Below are 17,574 nucleotides of genomic sequence, written 5' to 3'. Positions count from 1 at the left end.
TTCACATCTTTATGGTATTTCATCACAGAATACTCACGCACTGTTCTTTTGAAGGCCAGGTTTTGCAGATATTTTTTCTTTGAATACTCGCATACATTTGCCTGAAAAGATACATTATATTTATATTTCAATCGAGAATACTGGCAAACACGCTTTTGGAACTGAACATTACTCAAGTACTTGACCTTAGAACGTTCACACTTTGATAAACGAACATCAACATTTTTTTTATATTCATCACGAAGAATTCCCTTTTTTCTCTCTCGGTAATATCCATCTCTACTATATTTTGTTTTGGCATATTCAATTTTTTTCCCCCTGTAAACCATGTCATCACAATATTTTGTTTTGGCAGACTCAATTTTTTTCCCCCTGTAAACCATGTCATCACAATATTTTGTTTTGGCAGACTCAATTTTTTTCCCCCTGTAAACCATGTCATCACAATATTTTGTTTTGGCATACTCAATTTTTTTCCCCCTGTAAACCATGTCATCACAATATTTTGTTTTGGCATGCTCAATTTTGTTCTGTCTGTACTCAGGGTCGTTACCATACTTTGACTTCTCGTACTTCAGCTTTTTTTGTCTGTACTCCCTGTCATTGCGATATCTCTCCCGATGCCTTTTGGTCAGACAACATTCTGCAGCATCGCTTACCTTTCTCTTACGCAGACATGGTTTGCTGACCTCATTTGAGACCACATTTCCACATGCTCCTGCACAAACAGAATCTCGATCCCTGTGCTTAACACACGTCACAACTTCATAATGATTACGGTTACAGTGTTTCAGATAAATTGCATTCTGAGTGGATACCTCTCCGTTAGGTTTGTGCGCATTCCATCGGCCGTCATTAAAAGTCATTATTGTGGTTTTGAAAAGATCGGCCGCAACAAATATGTCAATTTCGGTTACCCATGAGCCAGAATAAAACATTCTAGATCGTGTCAGATAATCCTCTGCTGAAGAATACTCACTTCTCACGTACCTCTCAAACAGCGGAGTATTCATCTTAAGATGTTTCACAACTGCACGGCGAACCTTCAAGTGTTTCTCCTCACTTCCACATATCACATGTGCCAATGATCTGAAAAAACAGTTGCCGTCTGGTTTAATGGTCTTTGTCTGACACGGAGCTGATATGGGACCAAAGTTTATGACATTATGGTCACTGTTATCATTGGACATTTGTATGAGCTCACATAAAGCTTGCTTATCATTATGTGTTAAGGGAGAAAAAAAGACATCTGGAACTGAAACATCAGTGATCATCAAGTCATCGGTTACAACAGTTTCAGCATGTGATTTTGTAACCCGTTTACCTGACAGCTCAATGTGCTTTTCTTTCCTCAATCTTTTACCTTTCCTTGGCAACACAGAGGCTGTCTGCGTTGGAAGGTTAGGGTTTCTCACGTCTGCAAGTTCATCCACAGGTACTGGATAATCAGGGGTCTTTGGCTCAGTCTTCACAGATTCACGTACCTTTGCTGTGCGTTTTAAGAGGGCTTTACCGGAAGAGCATGGGAAACTGCTGCTGCCTGCTTCTTGAAGCGGATCAGACAATTCTGCATCTGCATGAACCAAAACTCCAGTTATCTCAAATGGTGGCTCAGGTTCCCCAAACAACTGTGCCATCTCATTGATATAGTTGTACAGAGACTCTATGGTACTGTGATAAACCACACAACTTGTGTCTGTCCTGATGGCATGAGAGTCAACGACTGCATACCATGACCCCTGCTTAATAACTGCAGATGTGTTGGCACAAATGGTTAACAAGAAAGCATCAGCACTAAGTAGAGTTTGCTGAAGGGCTACATCAAGTGGCATGGCTACACTGCTTATGGCTTGGTCATACTCGTGGTACTCATTGACATTAACAAAACCAGTCAGAGAAGGAGTGTACTCAATGGAAAATGTAGTATTACCCAACATGTGTCTCCTCGGTAATTCATGGACTGCAATGTAATTCCTACCCTTGACTTGTCTGTCTTTTATGTTACCATGTTTTTTCAGATACTCATAGAGGCGTGTTCCTGCAACCAAGACACCATCCAGATCTGGTGTTGACCACATCAGCACATTCTTCAGCTTGCTTTTCAACACCGCCGTCAAACTGATGGCTCCACACTGCCTGTTGCGTGAATTTCCAAAGCGGGAATCAGCTTGATCAAAAGATCCTTTTAGCATGGGTTTCTGTGGAAAATCAGAACAAACACCCAAAGCACTTTCATGGGAACTTGCAGGAATGTTTTGTTCAGATTGCATGGGTTTTGATTTGCTTTTCATTGGGTACCTCATCTGGGGTCGACTGACCTTGCCTGAGTCTACTTGAAAATCATATGTCCTTACCTCAGTCTTGACCGATTCACATACCTTGGAAGAGCGTTTTACAACTTCACTGTAAAGGGCTTTACCAGAAGGTCGTGGAAAACTGCTGCCAACTGCTTGACCGAGAGAAACTTTCTGCACTGATTTCTGTGGAAAGTTTTCAAGGGTTTTCAAGGGTTTGCAAGGGTTTGCAAGGGTTTGCGTATTTGACAGATGCAAGTTTGCAAGGTTTACGGATACGAGTTTGCAAGGGTTTTCAAGGGTTTTCAAGGGTTTGCAAGAGTTTTCAAGGGTTGTCAAGGGTTTGCAAGGGGTTGCAAGGGGTTTGCAAGGGTTTTCAAGGGTTTTCAAGGGTTTGCAAGGGTTTTCAAGGGTTTTCAAGGGATTGCAAGGGATTGCAAGGGATTGCGTATTTAACAGATGCGAGTTTGCAATGTTTTCTGATGCATTTACTGATGCCAGTTTGCAAGGGTTTTCAATGCTGCCAGCTTTTGGTGACAGCAATGCCTCATTTTTTTTAAGAGGATTCAGCGTAACCTCTGTATTTGCACGTCTCTGAGCATAAAGCCGTTTGGCTATCGTTGCCCTCTTCTTCGGTCGCGGCATGCCGACTCTCTTGACGATAGCCAAACGACTCTCTTGACGATAGCCAAACGACTCTCTTGACGATAGCCAAACGACTCTCTTGACGATAGCCAAACGACTCTCTTGACGATAGCCAAACGACTCTCTTGACGATAGCCAAACGACTCTCTTGACGATAGCCAAAGCAGTCTATTACCAGTGCACCACCACACATAAAAGAAAAAAGGTACAATTTTTAGCTATGCGTTGTTATACATTTAAATGTACTTAAGCAGTATATTCTAAATGTTCAAAAAGTTTGACTTACCTCAACTCCGTCTTTAACCAATGTGCCACCCCAAATGAAAGAAAAGGTATACTTGCCAGCCATGCTTTGTTATACAATTAAACACTTACTTCAGCACTGTTCTAAATAGTTTTTAATGGTTATAAAAGTTGCCTTACCTCAACTCACACAACTCAGTCTTTAACCAGTGCACCACCACACATTAAAGAAAAAAAAGGTATACTTGTCAGCCATGCTTTGTTATACAATTAAACACTTACTTCAGCACTGTTCTAAATTGTTTTTAATGGTTACAAAAGTTGCCTTACCTCAGCTTGTAGTCTTTAACCAGTGCATGACCATGCATAAAAGAAAAAAAGGTTTACTTGTCAGCCATGCTTTGTTATACATTTACTTCACAGTACATTCCAAATTCTTTTTTAAATGGTTACAAAACATTGCCTTACCTCAACTCACACAACTCAGTCTTTAACCAGTGCACCACCACACATTAAAGAAAAAAAAGGTATACTTGTCAGCCATGCTTTGTTATACAATTAAACACTTACTTCAGCACTGTTCTAAATTGTTTTTAATGGTTACAAAAGTTGCCTTACCTCAGCTCGCAGTCTTTAACCAGTGCATCACCATGCATAAAAGAAAAAAGTTATACTTGTCAGCCATGCTTCATTTTACAATAATAAAAAACAGTTCAGCAGTACATTCCAAATTCATTTTTAATGGTTACAAAGAATTGCCTTACCTCAGCTCGCAGTCTTTAACCAGTGCACCACCACGCATAAAAGAAAAAGTTACACTTGTCAGCCATGCTTTGTTAAACATTTACTTCAGCAGTATATTCTAAATACATTTGAATAAAGTTCAAAAAGTTTGAAATACCTCAACTCTTTTACCAGTGTACCAGCACATGCAAAAAAGAGTGATAAGTTACATAACATACATTTAAAAAGTACATTCAATTTTGTTTTTACATCTACAAGAATTATAAATGTTACCTCAACTCACACTCTTGTCAATTTACCAGCACACATAAAAAGAAGCATTGTTTAGCATAGATTCAATTTACACATTTCACACACACACACAAAAAAAAAAGAAACTGTTAATAATAAACTCTTTATTAAACTTTACCAATTACCAACATAATTTTCAAGAAAATATAGTGTAGACTACAAAGACTAAATTACTTTGTTTAAATAATTTGCAAACAATCTGAATCAGAATTAGTAAATTCTTGTGCATCACTTTACCAAAACACACACACAAAATTCCTAACATTAAACAACCTTCCAATAAACTCCAGAATTGCATTACAAATCAAACAATAGACTAGCATAAGACAACTAATTAAAGTAAAGAGAAAACACTTGAAAGGAGTTGCCATTTTGAACACATGGTCATTACAAACAACAAACAAAATGAACATACTAAATATTTCATCAAATTATCCACAATCAAAGCAATTAAGAATAATCAATAAACAGACACCTTTAAAACAAACGTACCTGCTGTAGAAAAACAGATAAACTGAGCAGAACATGCTCTTTCCCTGATATACTGCCAAATTAAGACCAGGTGCAGCTTGATTAATTAGTTAGCATGTGGTCTAATGCTTTTTGCTTCTTACACCTTAACCTCTCCGCTGCAGCCCATTTAAAATGCATTGACTGAATGGTTGATCTGTTGTCCTGACTTAAATTCCATTTTGGGCATTTTGCATTGTCCCGCTCGTTGCTCTGGCTACATGCAGCTGACCTAAAGACTGCAATTTCCACATTCCAAATACATTGTCTTGTTAATTCAATTGTTTCAGCACTACAATGAACTTTTAATTGTTACAATAAAAATATATACTACTATAAACACTAAACTATTAACTTTCAGTACTGATACATTCTGAATTACCTATAACCCAGATAAATATATATTAATTGTTTTACAACACTAAAATTCTACTTCGAACATCTAACGTACATCAGTAAACAAAAAAGACATTGGAATACATGGAAGTTCATGACAGCAAGGACAAAAGTATATTTTATTTCATCATGTATTTATTATTCTTTAGAAACACTTTACACAGATACATTGAAAATATTGTGCCTTAATACCCCAGTGAGCAAGCCAGAAGGCAACAATGGCAAGGAAAAACTCCCTCAATTAGTGAAAAGGAGCACCAGCAGACTGAGATAGAGAGAAACCTTGGGAGGAACCAGACTCAGCAGGGGCAAGCCATCCTCCTTTGGCTGGCATCTAAATTTGCTGCACATAGGCTAAATATAATACAAGCCAGTGATAATATCAACAACAGCAGTAACACAGACTTAACAGACAATTTCATCATACCAGTATCATTGCTATACATGTCACTCAACTTTTCCATGTTTACCACACAAAAGTTATATTTACTAAAATGAATAAAGAATTAATTCCATAAAATATCATTGTCATTTTTCTTTATTTCACAATACTTATAGATATCTATAGAAAACTATACATAAATCAGTGTATTATTTTTACCTGCCTATACCACAAATAGATAACAGGCAAAAATCAAATGTAGTGTATTGACAAACAAGCCAATTAACTTACAAGTATGAATCTATCCACAACTTACCACTAAAGACCTTAATCAACTAATAAACTTAAAATCAACATCAACGAATGACACACTCCAATTAATTAACTATGAACCAACTAATTAGTAATGGTACATTCCCAATCAATTGTGAATTATGTTAAATACCAGAGTATCCTGCGAAGGATTCCATTAGATTTTTTCCACTGTAAGAACAGAAATATTGAAAAACAAAATTGAGAGAAAAATGAACCAACTTCCAGACTCAATTTCAGGATACGTGCATTCTGTATCACCCATAAAACTATCTAAAATTAATAGCAAATACTTCACCGCTTCACTACAAACTGACAGGGACACATACCACCACACAGTCATCTTTCAGTGTAATCAACAAACCTCATGGAACAATGCTGCAAGGAACTGCTCCGCAATCAAACTCATGAATGCAAAGAAAGTTCCAAGTAAGTATGCCTTGTATATTTTACTCCACTTTTTATCTGTAGTAATTTTTAGATGTCTTACCATAAGTTACTTTTTTTTTTTTTTGATTGCCCTTGATTTTTCTAGTCAACTAGCAATTCTTCACTTAGTCCAATTAGTCAACAGATAGCACAAAATTTATATAAATCATAAGCATATATATATATATATATATATCTCAACTAATCAGTGCTCAAACACATAAAGCTTGCTGTGGTGCACCGGCAAACAATAATTAATGTGTCTTGAGAAAACAAGAGAATTTTTCATGCAGATTACATAATCTGAAAGTGTTTAAGATTAAAAAACATGAAATGATTCGAAAGTCGACACTTCAAACTTTCCATTAATTTCTCTTGTCTGTGAGGCAAGTATATATTTGTATACAGTTTCGATTTACTTTTGTGACATGGTCAGAATTTACAATGCTTTATTTGTTGTTATTCTCAGTATTTTAAACAAAAATTACACGGTGTTTTAAGTAAAATGTAAGTGATTGCACATGTGCCTCCTCATCATCTAATTTTTAAAAATGTTTCTTTCGTTTTCCAGACAGCAATGACACAAAATATGACATCCAGAGTACCAGCTCTACAACACTCGAAGTGACTCAAGTACCATTCCCCCATAAACCCCCAAAGCAACCACACCCCTCCACCATTGCCGAAATGAAAACCCTAGATGCACAGCATCATGTAAGTTGCACAACATTTTTCCATACAAACTAAAACTTGAAGTACATTGAAAACAAATTGCATGACTGTTGATTTTCACTCTTGCACTCTGTGTACAGATCCCCACACTAAAAGCCAAAGTAACAAAGATAGAGTCTGTTAAAAATGTGTTTTTTAACAATACTGAAGCAGAGGTAATGAACTGTTGGATAACTGATGAAACCGGAGGAATTCAAATTGCCTTGTGGGACAACTTCATTAGTGAGGTCTATCAAGGAAATTCATATAACTTTACGAACCTGATGACAAAAAGGTATCAACAAAAAACCTTCTTACAATCAACCAGACACACAACAATTACACCTTTAAAAATTCAAATTTCTACTGGACCACTTCATCAAATGTCTGAGGATGAAATTTCTCCTCACAAAAACATCACCTCTGCTTTACAAGGTGTGCAAATTAACATCAGTAAACACTGCCCGAAGTGTGCTACTCTTCAACAAGATTTTGCTCCACAATGTGCTTTCCACCGCTGCACAAAGTGCAAAATGTTAAGGAGTGGCACCGCTTACGTCACAAAACTTGGTGGCATTTTGGAATTTAAAGAGAACAAAACTGAGCTCTCTTTAACCATGTCAAATTCCATTTTGAAGAGATTTTTAACACCACTACTTGACCTGGGCAAAACCGATGCACAGGACATCGAACAGATGTTCCTGGCCATGAAAAGTTTAACAGTAACATTTACACAAAACATGCAGGTTCTACAAATGCAAGAAACACCCAACGACGATACTGATGAGGAGCTTCTTCACATTGAAGAAACTCAATTGTCACCAGAACCTGCTGCACTTTTTATCCCGCAAAAAACTGCAGTAAAAGAAACCAAACATTCAAACGATGAACAGTTTCTTCAAACTGTAGAAACCGAATCGTCACAAGAACCTGCTGCACTTTTCATGCCACAAAAAAGACCTGTAACCGAAACCAAACATTCATGTAAAAAAACAAAGTGTGATACATAGACTTGTGATAAATTTATACAACCTGTATAACTTGTATTTTCTTGTAAAAAAAAATACTATAGGGGTTTACTTTTCAATGGTTAAAATGTTTATTTTCCCCCCCATATCTAGTTGCTAAAATTTGTAATGGAAATATACGTTGCTGTAAAAATATGATTTAATTGTGAAGCTTTCTTCTACTTGAATAAATGTTTAAGTTTTGCAACTATACAAGATGCTTTCTTTATCAGTATTTTACTTTTGATTGTTCCTTTTTTCACCCAAATGTATTTCCTTCTAAATAAATGCAATACAACACTAGCTTTTGTCCTCTCTTTTTGTACCTGTACTTCCATTTATATTGCTTTAATTTTTTGTTTTGAAACTCTAACTAATCCTCTTTTTGTATGACCTGGACTTTAATTTTAGTCCCCTATAAAATTTCCATTACTGGTCTAAACATCTAGTGTATAATTTAAGTCAAATTATAAATGAGCTGCACAAAAATGGTTAAACAAGATTCTATTTTTTTTTTTTGTTCCCAACCAAGAACTCAGGAACCGCAATGTGTTGGCCAACCACATGTTACTGTTGTAAGTGACGTGCAGTTGACCCAAAGACTGTGATTTCCACATTCTAGATACATTGTCTTGTTAATTCAATTGTTTCAGCAGTACAATGAACTTTTAACTGTTACAATAAAAAATATTTACTACTATAAGCACTGAACTATTAACCTTCAGTACTGATACATTCTGACTTACCTATAACCCAGATAAATCGATATTTGACTCTTTCTCTCAACATTTATAAAGCTGTGAATTGTCACTTGGATTATTACCTAGATAATACTCGCATTACTCCTTCCCATTTAATTGGAAACCTGTTTTCTCACACATTCTGAATGAACCATGTGTCCGCCATTTAGATTTTTAGTTAACATGATTTTGTATACTTATTCTTTCGCTGAAGCCTCTACTTTTTAAGTCCTTAATGTCCTCTGAGTGGCGCAAGTTGCTAGACCCCATATCATGAATCCTGAACCATTCCAGTTGAGGGTTCGAAACCTGTATGGGAAAAGTTTAAAATTGGGTGTAAAGTTGTCATTTCAATTCCTTTATTACATGGGTAAGACCTGTACTAAAGTTTCTTAAAATGGGATCAAAAATAAGTGTGTTTTTGTAACTTCATTCTGCGTTCGTTCTCATCAGACCTTCTGATTTCACCTTATCTGTAATTCTGAATCTATCTGTTCTGTAAAAAGTGCTGAAAAAGTTGCTTGAAAAACCCTTAAAAGCCAAAGAGCAATAAGGGCTTGGCCCCAGAAAGGCTGCTTGCAGCTTTAATTATTATTATTATTATTATTCTTCTTCTTCTTCTTCTTCTCGTCCAATGGGAGTCTATGGTAGCCCTATGAAGGGAAAAAGGGAAAATGATGAAATTTGGCACACTTGTAGAGATGACCATTATTAGTGATCTGACCAACTTTGGGGTCTCTAGGGCAAACTCTATAGCGCCACCACCAGCTCAAAAATTCAACATTCAAACATTAATAACTCTTGAACCACTAATTCTATTAAAATAAAACTTAGTACATCTGTTTTGTCTCTTCATGGAGATTCCATTCCATATCTTACATTAAGACTCCTCCCATTACAGTAGCGGCCATTTTGAAAAGTACAGTATTCAGTCTAAGCACTACTCCTCCTTCAAAATTAGTCCAATTCTTCTGAAATTTGGCTCAGATGTTCTTTGGACTGAGCCGCACAGAAATGACTCAACAGAATTTTTTGAACACTAGTGAAAAAAAAAGTTATGATGCTGTGAACTTACTGAGGTTGACCTCAAATGGGTTGAGATGCTGTATCTCGGCCAAACATTGATCAATCGATACCAAACTTGGTTCACTTCATCTACACCATAACTTGGGGGTCCATGCCAAATTTGGGAACAGCGCCACCTATGGGTGTTGAGATTCCAAAAATGCACTTTTTTGCTTATAACTTCTGAACAATTCATCAGAAAATTATGATCTTGATGTCTATGGTTTCTGTAGATCATTTTGAATCTGTGGATGTCAATTTTGTCAAGACCACCTGGACCACCCGTCCGCCATTTTGAAATTTGTCAAAAATTGCTATAACTTTTGAACTACTGTACAAATCTTCACAAAAATCGATAGGCATCATCAACACCATGTGCCGGAAGTACCCCGGAAGTTGGAAGACAGCGCCACCTAGTGTTCAAGAGATATAACGATTCTTGCAAAACCCCTTATAACTACTGTAAATGTTGATAAATTTTTGTTATTTTTATGTCATTTTATTCCTTTGGTTATGCCGATTCTGATGATGTCTCAATTGTCATTTTCCAACATGGCGTCTGTCCGCCATATTGAATGGAATGAAATACAGTTTTTTCGCTACTCCTCCCTGAAATCTTGTTCAATTTTGTTCAAAATTTTAACAGATGAACTTCAGACCGGGCCTGAAAGAAATGACTCAACAAATTTTTGATATTCACTCCCGTTCCAGAGATGTACAGCTCCAAAGTTGACCGTGCCTGTGCTTGTTGATTTATGCTAATTAGCTTAGCATGCTAATTAGCTAAAATGCTAAAACCTTTCTATTCACTCTAATGGGTTTCTTGAGCAATCTGGTTAACTTTGACAATGTTAGCATTTTTTAGCGTAGCATGCTAATCTGGCTAAAATGCTGCTTCGGGCTTGTGAGAGAGATCATTCTCACACCTTAACCTCTCTTCTGTGCCGTGTAAATTGTGTGTCAACTAATGTGGCACACTTAGCTAAGGCGTTGGTTCTGAACCTGTGAGGTTGTGGGTTCGAAACCTGTATGGGAAAAGTTTAAAATTGGGTATAAAGTTGTCATTTTAAATCCTTTATTACATGGGTAAGAGCTGTACTAAAGTTTCTTAAAATGGGATCAAAAATAAGTGTGTTTTTGTAACTTCATTCTGTGTTCGTTCTCATCAGACCTTCTGATTTCACCTTATCTGTAATTCTGAATCTATCTGTTCTGGTAAAGTGCTGAAAAAGTTGCTTGAAAAACCCTTAAAAGCCAAAGAGCAATAAGGGCTTGGCCCCAGAAAGGCTGCTTGCAGCTTTAATTAGGGGCCAAGCCCAGAGGGCTGTAGCCCCTATTGTATCTGTATGTTTTATTATTATTATTCTACTTCTTCTTCTTCTTCTTCTCAATGGGGGTCTATGGCAGCCCTATGAAGGAAACATGGGAAAATGATGAAATTTGGCACACTTGTAGAGATGACCATTATTAGTGACCTGACCAACTTTGGGGTCTCTAGGCCAAACTCTATAGCGCCACCACCAGCTCAAAATTTCAACATTCAAACGTTAATAACTCTTGAACCACTAATTCTATGAAAATAAAACTTAGTACATCTGTTTTGACTCTTCATGTAGATTCCATTCCATATCTTACATTAAGACTCCGCCCATTACAGTAGCAGCCATTTTGAAAAGTACAGTAATCAGTCTAAACACTACTCCTCCTTCAAAATTGGTCCAATTCTTCTGAAATTTGGCACAGATAATCTTTGGACTGAGCCGCACAGAATAGACTGAACAGAATTTTTTGAACACTAGTGAAAAAAAAAGTTATGATGCTGTGAACTTACAGAGGTTGACCTCAAATCGGTAGAGATGCTGTATCTCGGCCAAACTTTGATCAATCGATACCAATCTTGGTACACTTCATCTACACCATAACCTGGGGGTCCATGCCAAATTTGGGAACAGCGCCACCTATGGGTGTTGAGATACCAAAAATGCACTTTTTTGCTTATAACTTCTGAACAATTCATCAGAAAATTATGATCTTGATGTCTATGGTTTCTGTAGATCATTTCGAATCTGTGGATGTCAATTTTGTCAAGACCACCTGGACAACCCGTCCGCCATTTTGAAATTTGTCAAAAATTGCTATAACTTTTGAACTACTGTACAAATCTTCACAAAAATCGATAGGCATCATCAACACCATGTGCCGGAAGTACCCCGGAAGTTGGAAGACAGCGCCACCTAGTGTTCAAGAGATATAACGATTCTTGCAAAACCCCTTATAACTACTGTAAATGTTGATTAATTTTTGTTATTTTTATGTCATTTTATTCCTTTGGTTATGCCGATTCTCATGATGTCTCAATTGTCATTTTCCAACATGGCGTCTGTCCGCCATATTGAATGGAATGAAATACAGTTTTTTCGCTACTCCTCCCTGAAATCTTGTTCAATTTTGTTCAGAATTTTATCAGATGAACTTCAGACTGGATCTGACAGAAATGACTGAACAGATTTTTGATATTCACTACCGTTCCCGACATGTACTGCTCTGAAGTTGACCGTGCCTGTGCTTGTTGATTTATGCTAGTTAGCTTAGCATGCTAATTAGCTAAAATGCTAACACGTTTCTATTGACTCTAATGGTTCTCCTGAGCTATCTGGTTAACTTTGAGCAACGTTAGCATTTTTCAGCGTAGCATGCTAATCTGGCTAAAATGCTACTTCGGGCTTTTGAGAGTTAATTCTCACACCTTAAAATCTCTTCTGTGGAATGTCAAATGTGCATCAACTTATGTGGCTCACTCTGTTAAGGCACTGGTCCCAAACCCAAAAGGTCGTGGGTTCGAATCCGGGGTGGTCAAGGTTGCTTCTGTTCAAGCCATTGGATTTTCTGTGTGTTGAATCAAGAATATTTTCTTGGTCTTTCTCATCGGAATCTCTGTTTGATTTTGAAGTTTTGAGATCATTCTCACATCTTAACCTCTCTTCTTGGCATGTCAAATGTGCATCAACTAATGTGGCTCACTATGCTAAGGTCGTGGTCCCAAACCCAAAAGGTCATGAGTTCGAATCCAGGGTGGTTAATGTTGCTTCTGTTCAAGCCATTGGATTTTCTCTGTGTTCACATTGAATCAAGAATGTGTTTTGGTCTTTCTCATCTGATGTTCTGTTTGATTTTGAAGTTTTGAGATCATTCTCACACCTTAACCTCTCTTATACAGTATGCTGTGATGTGCATTGACTGAGTGGTGCACTCTTCTAAGCTGCTGGTTTCAACCCTCTAAGGTTGGGGCTTCAAATCCAGGGTGGTCAATATTGTGTTTGTTCCAGATGTTGGATTTTATGAGGATTTTATTTTTGTTCATTTTTGAACGTCTCTACTTCTGATCTTGTTTTTTATGTATATTATACTGTTGCCATATTTGCTCTTCTTGCTCTACACTATGCTTCAAAAACATTATTTGTTAGCATGCAAGTTTATGCTTCATCGGTGTTCCTTTTCATATAAAAAGATATCTTCAACATTATAGTATCTGTGTGCCATATGTTTCATTGTATGAGAAGAATTGTGCTCTCACAGATGAGGTAAAGGGTTTCAATTCTTCTGTGGGGTGACATAATAATAGAACATCTGATCAACAATACGGGGACATCTTTGCAACATTTCCACTAAGTTTTATACTTGTTAAATTGACAGTTATGAACAAAAATAATGTGCACTTAGTGGGTCAACTCCTGCCATTTTATACCATAAGAAAGCATTTTATGTTTGTTGGTTTCATTGAGAATCAAAAGAAATAAAAAAGACACTCAAGACACTTAAATGGGATCATCAATTAAGCCTTACAGCATGAATACTTGTGTTGTGTACACTAAATATAAATCACTTTAACTATTTTCTCCAATTCTAGTTTCTTTCAATTCCAGATTTCATAGTACAAATGAAATAACCTGAATGCAAAGAAAATGACTACTATATCATTTTATCCATTATCATGTATCCTCTATGTAACACCGTGTGATATGAATTGTGCTTGGAGATGTCAATTAATATAGATTAAACAAATTCTACATAAAATTAAATGTAGATGAGTAAACAAAAAAAAGGACATTGAAAGACTACATTAAAGTTTATGAAAGCAAGGACAAAAGTATATTCTAATTCATCATGTATTTATTGTTCTTTACAAACAATTTACATTGAAAATATTGTGCCTTAAAACCCCAGTGAGCAAGCCAGAAGGCAACAGTGGCAAGGAAAAACTCCCTAAATTAGTGAAGAGGATCATCAGCAGAGAGGTATAGGGAGAAACCTTGGGAGGAACCAGACTCAGCAGGGGCAAGCCATCCTCCTTTGGCTGGCATCTAAGTTTGCTGTACATAGGCCAAATATAATACAAGCTATCCATCCAACATTTCATATAGAATTGTGTTACTTTTGTGGTTATGCATTTGTGATATCTTTGACTATTGACTGCCTGCATCAGTTTAGAGTTTTGCCGGGACATTTTCTGAAGATACTTGAACAATGATTTTGTATTCACTGTAAGAAAGGGAAGCAGAAAAGTTTAGTCAAATTAGTATCAACTTCTGATTAACAAGCACAAAGGATAATAGATTATATCTTTTTTCAGTTGTGTGCTTCTTACTAAAAAGGGTTCATAGAGTGGACAATCATTTAATGGATACGGAAGAAGTTTCAACTGTAGCTATTGCAGAAATCTGAAGATACATTCAAGGAACATTAACAAGTTGATTGGAGTTTGCACCACTTAAACATTTTGTAATTTACGTTGACATTACTCTCCACTCAACTTTTGACAGTAGATATTTAGTTGTGATGCACAAACCAGAAGATGTACATTTATTCAGTGAAACCATGCAAATGGGTAAATTCAGGCTTTGCAGACATACAATTCAATGTACCGTTGTATTGGTTTTGTGCCTCTTCATAAAAACAGTTTGTGGAGCGGAGAATCATAATGGATAAGGCGGAAGTTTGAAGTGTAACGTATTGCACAAACCTGAAAAACATATCAACAGGTGAAAGACTGCTTTAAGAAATGAGTCAATTTGAGTATTGCAGATATATTAATTTACCTTTTGATTGGTTGTGTGCCTCTTCATAAAAACAGTTCATGGAGTGGAGTATCATAATGGATAAGGTGGAACTTTGAAGTGTAACATATTGCACAAACCTGAAAAACATATCAACAGGTGAAAGACTGCTTTAAGAAATGAATCAATTGGACTATTGCAGATCTATGAATTTACCTTTTGATTGGTTGTGTGCCTCTTCATAAAAACAGTTCATGGAGCGGAGAATCATAATGGATAAGGCGGAAGTTTGAAGTGTAACATTGCAGAAATCTGAAAATACAGTCATGGAACATTAACTGATGGATAGTGTTTACACAACTGAAACATTGTACAGCTGTCTATGTTAGTTGCACACTCACCTTTTTGGAGTAGTGGACCGTAGATATTGGGTTTTCATGCACAAACCTGAAAATGTATCAACAGGTGAAAGACTGCTTTAAGAAATGAATCAATTGGACTATTGCAGATCTATGAATTTACCTTTTGATTGGTTGTGTGCCTCTTCATAAAAACAGTTCATGGAGCGGAGAATCATAATGGATAAGGCGGAAGTTTGAAGTGTAACATTGCAGAAATCTGAAAATACAGTCATGGAACATTAACTGATGGATAGTGTTTACACAACTGAAACATTGTACAGCTGTCTATGTTAGTTGCACACTCACCTTTTTGGAGTAGTGGACCGTAGATATTGGGTTTTCATGCACAAACCTGAAAATGTATCAACAGGTGAAAGACTGCTTTAAGAAATGAATCAATTGGACTATTGCAGATCTATGATTTTACCTTTTGATTGGTTGTGTGCCTCTTCATAAAAACAGTTCATGGAGCGGAGAATCATAATGGATAAGGCGGAAGTTTGAAGTGTAACATTGCAGAAATCTGAAAATACAGTCATGGAACATTAACTGATGGATAGTGTTTACACAACTGAAACATTGTACAGCTGTCTATGTTAGTTGCACACTCACCTTTTTGGAGTAGTGGACCGTAGATATTGGGTTTTCATGCACAAACCTGAAAATGTATCAACAGGTGAAAGACTGCTTTAAGAAATGAATCAATTTGAGTACTGCAGATATATTAATTTACCTTTTGATTGGTTGTGTGCCTCTTCATAAAAACAGTTCATTGGGTGGAGAGTCATATTGGACAAGGAAGTTTGATGTGTAGTCAATTGCAGAAATCTGAAAATGCATTCATGGAAAATTAACTTCTTGATAATTAAAGTGTTTGCACAACAAAAACCATTTAGCAATCTGTACACTCACCTTTTGGGAGTAGTGGACAGGAGATATTGGGTTTTGATGCACAAACCTGAAAATGTATCAACGGGAGAAAGATTGCTTTAAGAAAAGGTTCAATTCGAGTATTGCAGATATATGAATTTACCTTTTGATTGGTTGTGTGCTTCTTCATAAACACAGTTCATGGAGTGGAGAATCATAATGGATAAGGCGGAAGTTTGAAGTTTAACATATTGCAGAAATCTGAAAATACAGACATGGAACATTAACTGATTGATAAAGTGTTTGCACATCTGATACATTTAGTGAAATATGTAGACATCTGCACACTTACCTTTGACAGTAGTTAGTGAGACTTGATGCACAAACCTGAAAATATATTGCTATTAGGTGAAACAGTGCCTGAACAAATGAATCAGTTTTATTCTGACACTACTACATTTACATTGTCATCAGTTGTTTTCTTCCGTAAGAAAGTTACTGAGGTACATAATTATGTGTTAGATGGAGTACAGAATCTCTTGTATGGGAGAAATTCTGACGTGTGCATTTCATACGTCTAAAAAGATGACTTGCAGATGTGCTTGCATATAGTTGATTAATTTAACCATGCCTTTATTCTGCTTGTGTAATCATGCACAACTGAGTCTACTTACCAATTTTGTGTTGTTCTATTGACTTAATTGTGATATTAGGAGACAAATGGATGGATGCAGGCAGTCTTTGTGGATGCTTCCTATAATGTTTGGAAGCATCCATTATGATTTGGATGGCTTAGAATGACTGAAATTAGATTATGGATTAAATGTCAGTTAAAAATAAATCTCTCAAAACTGAGAATTTAAGCAGAATTAAAATAATAATAATAATAATAATAATAATAATAATAAAGCATTAAGATGAATACAAAGTAAATACTACAATTACCTTGGTTGGGTGAAGCTTAATAGCTCAAGAAAGAAGAGCAATTATGGGAGATGTTGGGTTGAAAATGATGATCACTTGTTTGAATTACAGGCTGGATTAACTGGACTCTGACCATGTTGGAATCTCAGGATAGCGCTCATATCGTATGGACACAAAAACAGAACAGACAATACAGTGATACAATTCTCATTTCAGAGTGTTGCATTGAGTAAATGGATTACCTTCAGATAATACTTCAATCACAACATGGAACAGCTGTACATATTCAACTGATGGATCATTATAAGAGTTATTCATTTAGATATAGATAGACTTAGAACATACCGTCTCCAGTTGTACACTTGCCCTGCAGTTGTATGCCAGTTGGAAGCTCAGGATGAACATTGAACAAGTAAGAGCACAGACAAGAAACAAATAATGCAGGTTATACGGATTTCATTACATAATCACACACATTAATTTTTACCTCAGTGAAATAAGGACTGCTTGGTGGTAACTGTAATACGTTTGCACAATTTCAACAGAGACATTTTCT

General features: G+C 36.4%; 2 protein-coding genes across 3 annotated transcripts in view; both read right to left on the bottom strand.

Moving 5' to 3' along the window:
* The window catches only part of LOC128011727 (uncharacterized), a 109,607-nt gene extending 92,113 nt beyond the window's left edge, over positions 1-17,494 (bottom strand). For both annotated transcript variants that reach the window (XM_052594426.1, XM_052594427.1), the window contains exons 1-12: positions 17,040-17,494; positions 16,769-16,895; positions 16,447-16,481; positions 16,258-16,355; positions 16,137-16,182; positions 15,958-16,052; positions 15,837-15,882; positions 15,652-15,747; positions 15,531-15,576; positions 15,346-15,441; positions 15,225-15,270; positions 15,040-15,135 (exon numbers count right to left, since the gene is read on the bottom strand). The gene's annotated coding sequence lies outside the window, so the exon portion shown is untranslated. The remainder of the gene's footprint in view (positions 1-15,039; positions 15,136-15,224; positions 15,271-15,345; positions 15,442-15,530; positions 15,577-15,651; positions 15,748-15,836; positions 15,883-15,957; positions 16,053-16,136; positions 16,183-16,257; positions 16,356-16,446; positions 16,482-16,768; positions 16,896-17,039) is intronic.
* Positions 1-17,574, bottom strand: part of LOC128011729 (uncharacterized) — a 34,716-nt gene that overhangs the window by 8,861 nt on the left and 8,281 nt on the right. The gene's annotated exons all lie outside the window — the stretch shown is intronic.

This window comes from Carassius gibelio, chromosome B23 (assembly GCF_023724105.1).
Source record: "Carassius gibelio isolate Cgi1373 ecotype wild population from Czech Republic chromosome B23, carGib1.2-hapl.c, whole genome shotgun sequence".
NCBI classification, from domain to species: Eukaryota; Metazoa; Chordata; class Actinopteri; order Cypriniformes; family Cyprinidae; genus Carassius; species Carassius gibelio.
The sequence above is the reverse complement of the archived record's forward strand: the minus strand, read 5'-3'. Positions and strand labels throughout refer to the sequence as shown.